Source organism: Macrotis lagotis, chromosome 1, assembly GCF_037893015.1.
Source record: "Macrotis lagotis isolate mMagLag1 chromosome 1, bilby.v1.9.chrom.fasta, whole genome shotgun sequence".
NCBI classification, from domain to species: Eukaryota; Metazoa; Chordata; class Mammalia; order Peramelemorphia; family Peramelidae; genus Macrotis; species Macrotis lagotis.
Window position 1 is genome coordinate 869,157,883 of NC_133658.1, and position 17,111 is coordinate 869,174,993.

At 45.8% G+C, this 17,111-nt stretch overlaps 1 protein-coding gene across 1 annotated transcript in view; it reads right to left on the reverse strand.

Moving 5' to 3' along the window:
* Positions 1-15,188, reverse strand: part of EPHB2 (EPH receptor B2) — a 267,723-nt gene extending 252,535 nt beyond the window's left edge. Inside the window, exon 1 of the mRNA XM_074218177.1 lies at positions 15,127-15,188. The gene's annotated coding sequence lies outside the window, so the exon portion shown is untranslated. The remainder of the gene's footprint in view (positions 1-15,126) is intronic.
* Between the last annotated feature and the right edge of the window lie 1,923 nt (positions 15,189-17,111).

A 17,111-nucleotide genomic window follows, 5' to 3' on the forward strand; every position in this document is an offset into this window, starting at 1 on the left:
CTTCATAGAAGCAGAGAATTTCAGAATTGAAAGAGGTCTCATTGGTCATCTAGTTCAACCCATCTCCAAATTGTCTTCCTTTTGCAAAATTACAGACCCATAACTCCTTCACTCAGAAATCATCCATAACTCCCAAGTGCTTCCCAAGTCAAGATCTAATATCTTAAGCCTGATCCTCAAGGTTCCTCCCAGTTGGGCACCTGCCATATCTAGCTAGCTTCCCCTTCTCCTACTAAAGTACTCTCTCCCCTCATTCTTCAAACTTGGAATGTTCTCCCTCCCTCACTCCCCCTCTCTTTGCCAATTTAATTCCAATCCATCTGTTCCCCATCAACTGAAAAGTTACCTCCCTTGGGAAACCATCTCTGATTATCCTATTGGTAATTGTCCCTTGGGAACCTTCCATTATCTTTTGTTTTGCAACTCTCTGCTGTACTTTTATTATATTAATATTGTGAATCAGAGCTCTCCAGACCAGGGTCTAATGCCCTTTCTAGACCTGTAGACAAATTGCTGAGTTCCACAAAGGCAAGAACCCTTTGTATTATCTAGACTCTAAATCAAACAAGTAAGCAATCAATCAAGATATTAAATTAACATTGCATCCCCTCTAGTACCTAACACAGTACTATATCTAGATAGAAGGGGTTTATAAACATTTTCTGAATGAATGAAATCAGTCCCTCACTGAAATGAGGGGACTGAATTCGATGAACTCTAAAGTCCTTTCTGCTAGGATATTCCAATTTTAATGTTGCTTCCCGCTCTGACTTTTTATGATTCTATCATGTGATCTGTTACTATTTACGCCCACTTTTAAAAATCCCAATGGGGCATTTTCAAGTCTCCTGCTAACACAGTGAACAATGTGAGAAGAACAATTTATATATTTTTAAAGGAACATCAGCCCCCAGAAGTTGGTTAAGAGGATGGCCATGGATATTGGAAGATTTCTGGGTACAAGACTGCTGAGTTTTTGGCCTCGATCTCATCATAAACATGGATTTTCTGTTTTCACCTGGCCCTTTCTTCCCCTCAGGCAGCATCTCTTCCTCCCTAGATTCCCAGATCCTCACAGCTCACTCTATTTCCTTCTAGAGAAATGGGGGAAAGACCCCTTTATTCTAGTGGGGAACTAAGACTCAGAGAGAAGAGCTTGTAGTAGCATCACCAAATATTTACTGAGATTGAATCCAGGCCCAGGGCACTGTGTCATAAGCAGGCAAGGAGAAAGGGCATGGGGGATGTAATCTCAAATACTGTAGAAAGAGAATTGGACCCAGATACCTGGGATTCCATTCCATTTGCTATTTGACCTTAACCAAGTCAGTTCTTCCATTACCACCTCTCTCCCTCCTTTTCATTCCTTCCATTTTTTTTGTGAGGCAATGGAATTAAATGACTTGTCCAGGGACTGTTGCAGCTAATAAGAGTCCAGTGTCTGAGGCTGGATTTGAACTTAGGTCTTTCTAACTCCAGGGCTGGTGCATTTAATTTCTCCAGTTCCCAGCTTCCTCTTCTGTAAAATGAGTTGATTGGACCAAAATATAGTTCATTGGTTCTCAATTTATTTTGGCCTCAAGACCTCTTTACACATTTAAAAATTAATAATCTCCCTCAAATCACTTCTACTTATGTGAGCTTTATCTATCCATATTTACTGTTATTAGAAAGTAAAAATGTCTTAGTCCAGGGTGTCCCCAAAATCTTCAAGCAGTCAAGCTAATGGTTTAAAGTAGATCAAATGAGATAACTTTTGTAAAGTGCTTAGTACACAGCAGATACTTAATAAATGCTTATTCTCCTCCTTTTCCTCCCATACACTGATTTCCCTCTTCCGTGAATCAGTTACTTGTGTATTTGCTTTTCCTCATCTCCCCAGTTCCTTCACCAGCCTAGCCATTACAGTATATGTCCTTGAGAGTGTTTCTGTATCATACATACCTTTGTATCACACCAAATATAGCGGTTGCCAAGTACAACTCCATCTAATATGGTGCTTCCCCCACAGGGGGTGCTTAATAAATGTACAATGAATCGATTAATGGCTGATTCATCAGAATTATAACATTATTAATGTGATTGATACTTAGAGTGGGCTTTTAGAGAATGCTTCGAGTTTCGAAAACTTGGAATCAGATGCTGGAAATTAGGACCTTCTAGGACTCTGACATGAGATCATATTTCTATAACTGGCATTTAAGGGCCTTTAGAAGCTCCCTTGAGGGCAGTTACGAGGTGCAATGGCTGGAACACCGAGCCTGGAGTCAGGAAGACCTGAGTTCAAATTTGGCCTCAAGCATTTACTAGCTATGTGACTCTCAGCAAGTCGATTAACCCTCAGTTCTTCATCTGTAAAATGAGCTGGAGAAGGAAATGGCAAATCCCTGCAATATCGCTGCCAAGAAAACTCCAAAATGAGGTCATGATGAGTTGGACACGATTGAAAAATGACTCAACAACAACAATAAGCTCACCCCAAACTAATTTTCCTGGTTCCCAACTTAGGTTGGTGATAACATTTCCCTTCTTGGCTCTGCATCCCAGCCGAGCTGCACTATTCTCCATCAGTAGTGGTCATCTCACTTTCTCTCATCTCTGAGCCTTTGCTCACATCATTCGCCTTACCTAGATTAAGGCTTTTCTCCAGTCTCAGAATACTGAGTCATCCCTTCTTTTCTGACAAGTATCCTCTTCCTTCCATCCATCTTCCCTACTATCCCAGTGAAAGGGATCTTTCCTTCTTTATATTTCTTATATAGCTTGTTATCTGGACTCCTTCCCAATCCCTTAAATATCCTTTCTATCGCAATTATCTACACATTTGCTCTATCCCCCCAGGATTTATCCCATGCAAATACCCTGAGAGTAAGATCCATGTAGTATTGGTCAACAGAAAGGAATGCAGTTCTTGCATCTACTATAATTTAGGTCTATTTAATGAATTGAAATTGTGGGGGTGGGGAATGATGTGGGATTAGCTCTCTTTGGAGCCTGGTCAGTTCCTCATCTTTCAAATGAGTAGCATGGAGTAGTGCATAGTTTCTTGAGTCCCTTTCCAAGTATTTACATTGTAAAGAACCCTTCTAGGTCTTTCCCTTCTATGTTCTAAGGACCCTTCTAGGTCTTTCCCTTCTAGGTTCTAAGTTCTCATTCTGAGTCATAACATTCTATGAGTCTGTGGAATTATTTCTTTTGCGTTATACTAAGGGGTCTAGAGGTAAAAGACCCACCCAACAGGGCAACAGTACTGTGCCGTTTTCCCTATTCCCATCTGTCTACTTCTATCATTTCTTCTTACTTGCAGTTATGTCCCATTTTCCTGTTTTCTCACTCTCCTAATTTCTATCTTACTCACATGTTTGCCTTTCCCTGCATGAACATTCTAGTCATCCTTTCTGCTACTTAGTCCTATCCCTATACTTGTATTTTACCTATGACTGCTATATGATGGCTCTCCTCTCCAGACCATCATCAGTGTGAGGCTCCAGGACATGTGGAAGGCATGACTCCTTCACCTCCAATGGGAAAACAACATGTTCATTAAAAGGGTAGGCCTGGAGTATCTATACATTTGTTCTGTCTGGAGTATCATTTTTGTATCTGAGGGCCCGTACAATTCTAGAGAGCCACCCTGGAAGCTCACAGTGATGTGGCATTTTAGGACTTCAAAGCACTTTACCTCCATTCCTCATCACCAGAGGGTGATGTAAGAGGAGGTGAAATATTACTGCTTCCACTTTACAGATAAGGTAGTGAGGCTTAGAGTGAGAAAAACTGCTGGAATGAGTTGCTAAGTTGGGACATGAACACTTTGTGTTTCTCTCCTAGCAGAAAATTTCTGCAATTTGTCCTTATCAGTACCTAGGCGAACACGGGCTGGGAGGAGATGTCCATAGGTACAGTGCATCTCTCTCTAAAAGAAGACCCATCAATGAACTCCAGCAGGTGAGAAAGGTTGGTCCTGAAAGCTTAGACACCTTCATCCTGCTTAGTCACTGGCGGGTTATGAGATTACAGGTGAGTTACCCGATGACTCAGTGTTAGCCCAGCATGGGAAGGCTGATAACCATCTACCTCTGCTGAAAGTAAGGAGGAAGAACCAAGAGATTTCAAAGACTTCAAAGAGCTTTCAAGGTAAGAGTTATCTCTCATACCAAGGCTGATAGGAATCAGGAAGCATCCTGGCTGGTTGCCTAGCAGCTGTCCTTAGCCACGCCTCTTCTAGAATATACACTCCCCTCCCCCCAGGGCTCCCCCTTAAAAGATCTTATAACAGGTAAGGACTATCAGAGCCAGGAGAGACCTCAGAATGTAGAATTCCAGAGCCAGATGAGAACACAGAATGTCAGAACTGGGAGAGCCCCTAGAATACAAAATGCCAGAGCTGGTAGCACATTTTTTTTTTTTACTTTTTGCAAGGCAATGGGGTTAAGTGACTTGCCCAAGGTCATACAGCTAGGTAATTATTAAGTGTCTGAGGCTGAAATTTGAACTCGGGTCTTCCTGACTCCAAGACCCGTACTCTATCCACTGTGCCACCTAGCTACCCCTGGGAGGCACTTTATAACATGGGATGTTAGAATATACAGTACTAGAATTCAAAAGAACATTAGTGACCTTGTAGTTTTAACATCTTTTTACTGAAGAGAAACTGTCAAGACAGAACACAGGCCACTATTTCTACCTTTTTGCTCTTTTCAATACTCCTGGATGAGGTTATCAGTGATATGCTATGTTTCTTCAGGTGACTTCAGGAGTTCTTCATTGTCTGCCTCCCAGTTCACTCCTCAGGTATAATCAATAACAGGCTGATGAAGGAAACTTGGGATATTGCAGGGACATCCTGGCCTTGGACGGTTAATGTTGGGAAAGAAAGCCCAGACTGTTCTACCAATCCTACAGCTGTCTAGAAAAACTGGTCTTAGGATAAAGAAGACTGGACTTGAACTACCCCCACATGCACACACAGAACTGAGGAAGGAGGTTAGGTATATCTTAGAAGTAGCTCAGACTGTCTGAATGAAGGAAGTGAAAGGGGCTAGAGACTGTATCATAGAACCTATGCATAAGTTCCTTCCTAGACCTATATCTACCACCACTGGCTAGCTGTGTAACACTGACTAGATGTGTGATCCTGAGCAGGTTCCTTAACCCTTTTGCCTCAGTTTCCACATTTATTAAATCAACTGGAAAAGAAAATAATACACCACTGCGGTATCTCTACAAAAAAGCAACAATACCAAAACCCAAACCCAAATGAGGTCATGAAGAGTTGGACAAGAATGAAAAATGAACAAGAAATTAACAAATCTTTGGCAGCTTAATTAATCCTTTGAAAAATGATAATTTTAAATGAATAAAATAAAATATATACAATTAAAAAGGAAATAATTATTCTGAAGTACAATTATCAAAATATATTTTAAAAACAAGCTCTTGGGGCGGCTAGGTGGCGCAGTGGATAGAGCACTGGCCCTGGAGTCAGGACTCCCTGAGTGCAAATCCGGCCTCAGACACTTAATAATTACCTAGCTGTGTGTCCTTGGGAAAGCCATTTAACCCCACTGCCTTGCAAAAAACTAAAAATTTAAAAAAAAAAAAACAACGACAAGCTCTTGGACCCCAGATTAAAAAGTCTTATTCTTGATGCTGAGCAAGATGAGCTGAACCAGAAGAACATTGTACACTGTAACAGCAACATGGGGTGATGATCAACTTTAATGGACTTGTTTATTCCATCAGTGCAACAATCAGGGACAATTTGGGGCTCTCTGCAATGGAGAATAGCATCTGTATCCAGAGAAAGAACTGTGGAGTTTGAACAAAGACCAAGGATTAATACCTTCAATTTAAAAAAAAAAAGTTGTCCTATGTATTAGGTAATTTTGCTATCGCTTATATTTTATTTTTTCCTTAAGGATATGATTTTCTTCTCAACACATTCAATTTTGATCAATGTATAGCATGGAAACAATGTAAAGGCTAACAGACTGCCTTCTGAGGGGGATGGGGGAGGGAAGCAAGGTTGGGGAAAAATTTATGAAATTCAATACCTTACAAAAAATGGTAGGTAGAAACTACTATTGTACATAATTGGAAAACAAATAAAATATTGATGTTAAAAAAAAGTTTTATTCTACAGTCTTTCAATTAGAGTTGTCATTTGTCTTGGTAGAGGGTTTTCCTTTTAGAGGGTTTTCCTTTACCCTGCCCCAAATGAAAACATAGATCAGCCCAAATTTGCCATGTGACAATTTCCCTCTTTGAGTTTTCTCACAGTTTCCTCATCTCTAAAATGGGGCCTTGAATGAACCGCCTCCCAGGGTGGTTGTAAGGAAAGCACTTTGCAGATCATCAATCACTATGGACACAAGAGTTATCCATTATGACATGATGATAAGACATGACAAAGAGCATCCTCATGGACTGGAACTGATGCCAGCGCCACCCATTAAGGAGCCTTGAACACACACAGTAGGTGTTCCATCAAAGTCTGTTGAATGGATGGTCTCCCAAGTTAATCCTCAGAAGTCATTAGCCTCCTTGTTGGATGCTGGGTCAGAGCCAAGCCTGGTAACAAAGTCAGCCCAGGGCCAGCCTGGCCATAGGGAGTTTAGGCCAAGGATGATCTAAGAAACAAAGGCTAAGAGGACCTTCTAAAGACATGAGCTCAGACATTGTGTAGCAGGAATCCATCTAGGCTGGAAGGATATAGGCACTGGAGATAAGACCCTTGGATAACAGAAGCAGGATGGGGTGAGGGAGCAGAATCACTCTTACAAATTGCAAAGGCAAAAGGGGTCACATTTACAAAGTACTATAAAGTACCACTGAGGCAATGGCCAATAGAGGTCTGGTCTTAGAATCAATTTTGAAGATCTGGATTCAAGTCTCTCCTCTGATATTCGTGGACTCAAGGCAAATCACACTCTTATTACTGTAGGCAGCTTTTTTTAGAAATAGGGATTCTTAATTTGAACTATCTATGGAAAGATTTTAAGGAACCTATGAATTTACTTTCACTAAAATTTTTTTAACTGAAATTTAACATTTCTCTTAATTATTTCCTTTAATTCCACAAACTTCTGAGAAAGGATCTATACATAGCACACAAAGACACACACAGACACAGACACAGACACACACACACACACACACACACACACACACACACACACACACACACACAGACTTTATGGATCTAAGAGTTCTGGGATTTCTCTGTCAATGAATCCTGCCTCCTTCAGTTAAAATTTCCTAAGCATTTCTCTCACTACTCAATGAGGGAGAAGCAAGTTCCATTATCTCTATGATAAAGTTAAGGAATTTAAGATTCAGAAAGATGACCCCTCTTTCCCTTGGTCACACAGCTGGGAAGCATGGGACTGTGCCTCAATCCCAGGTTTCCAAGCCTGAAACCAAAGTGCAGCTTTTTTCGGTCAGTTGTCACTTCATGACCCCTTTTGTGATTTTCTTGGCCGAGATATTGGTAAGGGTTGCCATTTCCTTCTCCAGTTCATTTTACAGATGAAGAAACTGAAGTAAACAGGGTTAAGTGACTTGCCTAGGGTCACATCACTAGTGTCTGAGAACAGATTTGAACCAGGAAATTGAGACTTTCTGAACTCAAGGTCCTATGCTCTATCTGGTGTACCACCAAGCTGCCCATACTTACTCTTTTCAAATCACACCAAAAGAGAAAAATGACAAAGATATGGATTTCATCTCAATAAAAAGGGCAAACTTTCTGACAATGAGAGGCCATCCACCAGTGAAATAAGCTTTCTCAGGAGGTAGTGAGCTCTCTGCCACTGAAGATCTTTGAGTGGATGATACAATCATAATTTTAATGCTGTAAGGGATTTTCAAGGTTTACTCATCAAAATCCTTTTACAGGTGAGAAAATTGAGTCTCAGAGACTCTAATATGATCGAACATCATATAATTAGTAAGTGGCAGTTGGGAGATATGAATCCACATCCCTTGCTTTGAAATCCACCATTCTTTGGAGAGCTGGATGAGGGATTGATATTTTAGGTAAGGATCATTCCCCCGATGTCTTTTCTGGCTTGCAGATTTTCTGACTCTGGAACTTTGAAAACTTCCAATTTACATTCGACCAGTGGTAAGAAAAGCTGACCTGACCTATGCATGTCCTCACAGACCAATAGATCTGCAATGGACTTTCCTATATAGAAGGTAGAATTTAGAACTTGTTAACTCCCAGAAGGAAGGTTCATTTCACTCAACCCCCATTATTTCACAAAGAGGAAAATTGAGGCTAAGAAAATGGTATACCTAAGATCATATGGTTAGTAAGGTACAAAGCTGAGACTTAAAAGCAATTCTGCTGCCTCCAGGTCAATAATCAATCACTCAATCAAATACAAAGGTCAAATCCCTGCCTCCACATGTACATTTACATATGATTATTTATGTATACTCACATACATATATATCATATATACAATACACACACACACACACAGTTGTCCTTTCCATATCACAACTTTCCACATCACAGTTTTGATATATTGCAGATCAGGATAAGAAATTAAATAAGAATTTGGGGGGAAGCTTCAAAGAAGTGACAGATGACAAGCAAAGCCCAGCCAGTGACCAGATAAAGTTTAAAAACTCAGAAATGTATAAAAATGTATGTTTACCATTTTATCAACATGTTTAATCTTTCAATACACTAATAATTCAGTCTTCTTCTCTGGCTGTGCCCCCAACCCCTGTGATGTAGACGGGAAAGCTGTAAACATGTAAATGTATGTGAATGGGCATACTTTATGTGTATGTAATATTTACATGTATATTTTATACACACATATACAATGCACATTATAGATATTATATACACATGCCTTGCACATATATCATTCACACAAAACACATGAGTGCCTATAAATCCATGTGTGTGCATGGCCATGTGCTTTTGCCTATATTCATATGCATCACATAGGATCAGGTTCATCTCTGATCTATGCAGTTCTGACCCGAGGATTCATCATTCCCTCCTCCTAACCCAGAAAGTGCTCTCAGGCTACTTTTCCAAACTATTGAGACCTTGCCATCAGAGCTTGTGGGCCTGTTCTGGCTAATCCTGAGACTGGCTCCAAATTAAGTGGGGAGTGAGGGGTAGGAGAATTGGGAACAAGAAGCAAATGTAGCCCCCAATACCTCCTGGTGGTCGAATGCTTTGTTAGATTATGGGAGATAAAACTGGGAACAATTCCTGAATCACATCAGGGAGCAGTTGCTAGCCCTGTCCATATCAGTAGAAAGGACAAAAGGATTTGAAGTTAGAAGTCCAAAATTCCAACTCTACAAAATTACTAGACAAGTAATTTCCCTTCTCTGAACATCAGTTTCCCCCTCCCTGTACTAGGAGGAGTCAGTTGTGAGATACACATAAAAGCTCATGGGACAAGGAAGGAACTCTGGAGTCATCAGAAGGATGAGGAGAGGACTATGTAAATCTTTAAGCATAGAAATGTCTATCGTTGTCATTACTGTATATCCTTAGACAAAGGGAAGAGGGGGAAAGAGGTGAGGAATCAGACTAATCAAAAGCAATTGTTCTCAGTTACTAAACACTTTCCTTAAGCACAGGATATACAAAGATAGGCAAAAGGAAGTTCCTGCCCTCTAGGAACTTACAATCTAATGAGGAGACAACATGCAAACCACTACATAAAAAGAAGACAAAAAAAAAAAACAAAACCCAGAGATAATCAATATAACAGGATATTACAGAAAAATTGTGGAGGCAAGAGACCAGGGTTCAAAGCTTGGTTCTGCCCCTGCCTTGTCATATAACCTTAGGCTGGTAAAATGGAGTTAGAACTAGAATGATCAAAGGTGTGCCTCCCCACCCTACCCCATGCCAAAGGCCTGGAGCACTTCCCTGGAGCTGCTCTTTTATGATGGGATTCAAGTGTGAGCCTCTGGTTAAAAAAATGGACAGCTAAGCCACTTTTTAGAGAGGAGATGGTTCCATAGGAAGGCAATGGGGTCAGGGGACCTTCAATTATATCAATGATGAAGGTAATGAAATTTGTATTAGCTCCTTTCACTCATGGACTGTTCATGAGAAATGAATTAAGTTATACATGAAAAATCTTTTGCAAATTATAAATTGCTGTACAAATTAAAATTAGGATTCTGATTGTCAGTGAGACCTCTGCTCCGGCCAAGCTGAATTAGTCCAAATCTCAATTTCGCCTGCCTTAGCTCTTCATGCTCTTTGCTTTCATCTAGAATCTCCTACCAGCTCATCTCTCCAATTGAAATTTGACCTATTCTCTACCACCTAACTCATGTACTGCCTCCTCCAGGAAGTCTACCTGGATCCCCCCCCCCCCATATTCCCACTAGAAGGGAGCTCTTTCTCTTCCAAAACTATGCAGCACTTGGCCTCTGGAAATTTCTTAAGGTACTTTGCACAGATTGTTCTTATCTAGTTTACCTGTGCATGCATGTTATCATATATACCCTCTCTCCTTAAACAAACCATGAGATCCCTGAGGGTAGGGAACCTTGTTTAATTTTTTGGCAGAAGGGAAGGATTCTGGACTTGGATCCAGGTCACCTGGACCCCATCCCACCTCTGACACTTACTAGCAATGGGATTTTAGAAATAAGAGACAGTGGAGCCGTGGCCTTGAATCACACTGATGTTCATTAGCTGTGAACCCATTTGGAAGTTCCACTAATGTTTCTGAGCTTCACTTTGTTAAGGTAGAACATGTCTACAGGTACCTATCTGACAAGGCTGTTGTGAGATGAAAATGAGAGCCTAGTGTGACTATGGATCTAGAAAGACCTCAGCGGCCACCTAGTCATCATTTTACAGATGAAGAAACTGAGGCTTAGAGAAGTTTTTAAGAAAAGCTATATTAATATAGCATATTAAATTTGCAAGGTACTTTACAAATATTATCTCACTTGACCCTAACCATAACCTTGGTAAGTAGGTGCATAATTATTCCCATTTTACTGAAATATAGAAACTGAAGAGAGAACATAAGTGACTTGCCTAGATTCACACAGGATTTGAACTCACTTCAGTGAGTTTTCCTGACCCTAGGTCTAGTGTTCTATCCCTTGTGTTACCCCAGTGAAGTGAATGACCCAAGGTTGTAAATGGAAGAGCTTGAATCTGAGCAACTTAAAAGGGAAACCTAAATGTTAAAAGTAGTATCCTTTAACAAACAGAAAGAGCCCTGATCCCAAAATCAGGAATACCTGAGTTCAAATCTAGCTTCAGACATTTAATTTACCAGCAAGTCACTTCACCCTGTTTGCCTCAGTTTCCTCATCTGTAGCTGGAAAAGGAAATGAGAAACCAGTCTAGGATCTCTGCCAAGAAAATCCCAAATGGGATCACAAAGAGTCAGACAAAACTAAATAACAATAGCAACAATACCAAGCTCACTGCCCAAAGCAATGACAACAAACTGGAGGCCAGGTCTTCTAAGAAACTAGCTTGGCATCATCTAAGGTAATAAAGTCTCATGGAAAGAACATTGTGAGGCAAGTGGCCTGAATTTGAGTCTCAGCTCTAGTGTTAACTGACTGTAGAACCTCAGGGAAATCTCTTCTCTGAGCCAACATTTCTTCATCTGGAAAATATGGGGTAGAGGGGATGAGATGGTCTCTAAGCTGTCCTATAACATTCTATATTCTAGCTCTGACATTCTGCATTCGAAGAATCCTTTCAACTGACAAGGACTTTCAGCTTTGAAAACCAGTATTCTCAGGTCCCTCACAGCTCTTACATTCTGAGTTCTAAGGGCTCTCCCTGCTCAGATAGTCTGCATTTTAACATTCCACAGGCTAGAATCCTTTCATTCTCAAGTCTATGAATCTGCAAGCAGAGTAGGTGCTAAAAATAGGGCAATTTGGTAAAATAAACAAACACCTACTATGTGAGAAGCACCTTGTCCCAGAGCTGGGGAAACACTGGAATACAGATCTGGCTTTAAAAGACTTTATTTGGGGAGTGGGGGAGGAGGGAAGGATAGAAGAGAACACAAATAGCTGATACCAGGGAGAAGGAGATAAGCTAGAAGCAGAGAGGTTTCTCTGGCCAATTATGTGTAAATGCAGGAGGCCCAAATATCCCAGCTACCACTTAGGGGCCATCCTGGAAGCAGTGGCTCAGAGGATGGGCTACATTTCAGATAAGTTTCAAGCCTTCTGAGGATGACATGGGCCTCCAACTCAAAAATAACAAACAGTGCACAAAAGGGTGATGGGGGAAGTCTTCTTCCAAGGATGTGCTGGTAAATGTTTAATAAATGGATCTCCCCCCAAAAAAAAGAAAGAAAGAAAAGAAAAAAGGTAACCATACACTTTTCATTTTAAGACTCTGAGTAGGAAGTGGCTAAGTCTAAAATGAAGTTCTGGGGAGGAAGTACCTGCCTGGCAAAGGTGAAGAGGTAGGAGGTAGAAAGCCAAGAAGGGCAGTTTGGCTGGAACATATGGAGGGGATGGGAGTAAGCTGGCAAATGTCTAACAACCAACTCTTGCAGGGGTGGGGGGAATTTATCCATCATACTTTTAAGTTTAGTTTTCACACATAACATTTTTTCCCAATCACTTTCTTAAGTCTAAACAATCAACAAAACAACAAACCAATCCCTGATTTGTAACATTTGCTAATACCCAAGTTATTTATTTGACAATTGGCTTTGCTGATGGAGCTAGTTCTAGTACAGGTCTGCCTTCTTCCCATAGGCTGCAAATCACACTGATGACAAGGAAGGTATCATTAAACCCATTTTGCAAAGGATGAAACTGAGACTCAGGCTGAAAATGATAGAAAATGTAAGACTAGGGCCCAGATCTCCAGATTCCTAGGTTGGTGTTCTTTCTGCTAAACTATGCTGCCTTTTCTCCATGTTCTCACTTTTCCACCAAGGGACTCAATTCTTAAATGTTTGTGAAGAAAAAAAATGGGAAGGAGCCTGACACCAGATGGCAAAGAGGGACGTTCCCTGCAGATCCATGGTGTCATCTGCTCCCCTCTCCAGACAAGGGGCTGCTGGGTAGTGTAAAATACAAAGCATTGAGTTTGGAGCAGATCTTGGATTCAAATCCCCCACAGGACAGGGGTCCAGGACAGGACACTATCCAAACTCTACAAGTTCTTTGGAAGAGGGAATTGTTAAAATACTAAGTCATCCTTGGAGAAAAAGCACTTGATAGTCAGGGAATCTGGGTTTCAGACACTTATTCACTGTAAGTGTAACTACTGTCTCCTCAGTTTCTTCATCTGTAAGAGATTAGCCAAAATGGTCTTTAAGGTTTCTTCCAACTCTAAATCTCTAAGTCTCTGATCCTATGACCTAGGATCAAATGAGATAATATTTGTGAAAGGTTTTGCCTAAAGCCTGGTCCATGAAGAGGTTTAATAAATGCTTATCTTTTCCCCCCTCCACCCCACCCCAGCTCTCCCCCCCCCCCCACTACTCTGTGTGTCTTTGGACACACAGGTAAGTCACTTTCCAGAATGTCCAGTTTCCTCATCCATACAACTTAGGGATGTGGACTGGATGAATTTTGAGGTACCTTCCAGCTTTAATTCCTATCATCCAGTGGGCACTGTGCCCACCCCTCTGTGGGGCCTGGCCCACCCAGGCTACAGCCTGCCATCTTCAAGCAACCCGCTACCCTCCGAGCTGCGGCCGACACACACGGACAGATGGACGGACAACCGTGACCATCCACCCTGCCGTAATTAAAAACACACCCGGACCGCTATCGTGGTACAAGTGGCCAATTTTCCTCCCCTCCAGCTCTGCTTACTCTAACACAAATAGCAATATTTATGCCAAGCTTCTATAATACCGTAAACAGCATAACCTATAGCAGGCCAATCCATGAGTCATTTCCCCAAAGCCCGAGTTAATAAGTGGTACCTCAACCCCATTCCAGAGAAACCCAACAGCCTGGCCTTGGTCTAAACCTCCACACCCAGATCCCGTGGTCTTCCAGTACCCCATCGGCCTGGCAGTGGGAAACCGCCGAGCAGCGGGCCCACTCCCAGCAGACAGAATGGACCCTCTCGGTCCTGGGTCCGGGTCCTGCTTGTGGCTTTGGCTGGCTGCCATCCAGGGAAAGTTTCCCAAACCCTCTCCCAGCCCCTAAGCTCTCATTAAGTAGGAGAAATGGAAGTCATGAGGGAAGGGTCCAATCTCTCTCCTTCCTTCTGAGGCAACGACTCAGTTTTCTGGTTAAAGCAGCATTTGTTGATACAAAAAAAGAAAAAGAAGGGGGGTCAGTCAGCCTTGTGAGGCACAACTGGGGAAGCTGGGGGTCCTGGCCCACAAGAGATGAGTAAGAAGACCCCACAGAGGCTCCATCTCTGGGCGTCCCGTTATGCCCCTCGGACCTGCTCTCTCCCACCAACTTTCCGTCTGGATCGGATATGGGGGGAGGCAATTCTGGGAACACCCCATCTTTCGGATCGGGAGCAAGGAGGAGCCGAGAAGGGCGAGCTGCTCTCGTGAAGGGGGGCGCTGCCCAGCTGGGCACGACGGCCGTTTGCGGGGCCTCCATCACGGTGGGGGGCCGGGGGTGGGGTGGGGCTGCCAGCGCCCACGGAGTCCCCGGCGCGTCCCTCCAAAGCAGGCGCAGGGGAGGGTCCTATTGTACGGCCGGACCCCGCGCGGTGCCCACGCCCTGGCTCTGCGCCCCCCCCGTGCCAGGGTCTCCCCAAAGCCCGGCGGGCGGCCTGGGTCTGCGGGCCTCGGGGCGGCTCGCGGGGAGAGTCTCCCCTGAAGCACTTTCTGGGGCCCAAACTTTGCCTCCCGGGGGGGGGGAGGGGAGGGTCGCCCCCGGGGCCGGGCCCAGCCACAAAGCCGGGCCAGGCGGCCCCTTCTGCGTCCCGCGCCCGCTCCCGCACCCGGCCTGCACACCCGCGCGCACTCACCCGCACACGCGCGCCCCTCCCGCAGCGCAGCCTCGGCTCGGGACACACCTCCCGGCCCGCGCCACCTGCCCGGCCCCGCGCCGGCCCGCGCCCCCGGGCAAACTTTGCCAGGAGCGGCCGCGGTGGGGGCGGGGGCGCGGGCCGGGCCGCCTCGCCTCCCTCCCCTCCCCCACGCTCACCTTCCACGGCGGAGACCAGCGGCAGCAGCAGCAGCGTTGGCAGCAGCAGCAGCAGCGGCAGCGGCGGCGGCGGCGGCGGCGGCGGCGGCGGCGGCGTGCACCGACCCCACGGCCGCTCCATTGTGTGGCTCGGCGCTGGCCCCGGGCGCCTCAAGGGGAGCGCGGCCGGCGAGCCATGGGGCCGGGCGGGCGGCGGGGCGGGCGGCTGGCCGGGGGGGCCGGGGGGCGCGGAGAGGCAGAGGCGGCAGCGCGCTTCCAGCAGAATGAGCCATCCAGAATGGGGAGAACAGAGCCCGAGCCGAGCCAAGGCTGGGAACGATCCACCTGCGCGGCCGAGCGGGGGGGTGGGGCAGAGGGCGCGCGGGAGGGGGCTGGGCCGCGCGGGGCCGGCGCGCGGGGGGCCGCGGGCGGGGGGCCGGGCCTTCGCGGCGGGCCGCGGGCGGGCGGCGCCGGGGCGGCCTAGGCGCGGGCCGGGCGCCGGGGCGAGGCGGCGCGCGGGCGGCGGCCGGGGCGGCAGCGCGCTCCCCCCGCGGAGCAGTGGTCTCTCCCAGAGCTGTCCATCATCCAGATAAAGCAGTGATTTCAGCCGAGCGTTCCTCGGGCGGCAGCGAGTGCTGCAAAGCCGCGGAGCGCGGGGCGCTGCTGGCGGGGCCGGGCCCGGGGGCCGGGGGAGGGGCGCCGCCGGCCCCACCTGTGCGGGGGGCCCCCGCCCGCCCCGGGCCTGCACGCCGCAGTGAAGGGGGGAGAAAAGGCGGCGGGCAGACAACACCCGCAGCTCCCCCGCCCGCCGGGGGAGGAGGGGCGGGAGAGGGGCGCCCCCACCCCGCTCGGGGCCCGAGGCCACGCCCCCGCGGTGCGCCCCTCTCCGCGGGGCCCCCGTGCAGGTGTGCCCCCTTCCTCGGACCCCCCTCCCGCAAAGTTGCTCGTCCAGGCAGGGTGTGGGTTGGGGGGGCGGGGTCCTCCAGGGGACCCCTAGACTCAATCCTTGTGTATGGGGGGGGGGACCGGGGCACGCCCCTCCCGCCCGAGCCCCTGCCTCCGACCGACTTCACCATTCTTGCAACCGGTGGGACGGCACAAAGCATCTCCTCGAGACCAGGAGCAAGGAACCAACTCCTGGCCCTCAAGACGCTTCCGTTCCACCGAGGGGACCGAACTTCCTCTTTGGGGGGATTCTTAGTTGTGCAAAGTCCTGTGCGAGGGGCGTAGGACACGAGCCCTGCCGCCCGCAGGTCACGGTCTTGCGGGGAATCCTTCACAACCGCATTAAACAAAGTGTCCCGCTCAGCCAGGCTTGGCGATGGGAAAGCAACAATAGTGTCTACAGAAAGAAAAGACGATACAATGTAACAGAGGCAAACGCGACTCCAGGGGAAAGGCTGTAAGGCTCCGAGAGATGGTGCTTTCCTTCTCACTAACAATCCACATAGGAATGCCAAGTGGATGAAGAATGTACCCTGCCCAGCTTAGACAGAGCTTGAAGTAGGGAGGGGCGGCTCATTGATCTGGTCCGTTGGTCCATGTTCTTGAAAAGGGACTGCAAATCAGCAATGATCTGAGCCCAGCTGGGAAGAGAAGAGCAGCCCTGAGTCGTCTTTGGGGAACTGTGAGGAGAATTTCCATTGATGCCACTTTGCTCTCTGCTGCTAAAACCTGTCTTTTAACACTGATCTTTTTCTAGTGATATTATGATTCATGGAGCATCATGATCTCAGAAGAATGATTAGCGTAGATGACCCCAAGGACGATGGAAGGAAGAATGGTGGCCGTCAGTAACCTCCATCGTGTTGCCAGGTATGACTTGTGCACATGGAGGAGTTTAAAAGACATAACTGAAGACAAATGTGACTGAGAAAGGAGGTAGATGGTCAAGGGGCAAGAACAAGGGATAACAAGTTAACAGCTTGAGTGCTATATTGGTATCCATAAACCATTTAAGAAAAAGGAAAATAATGTCTTCATTCTGTGGGGAAGAAACTCTTTGG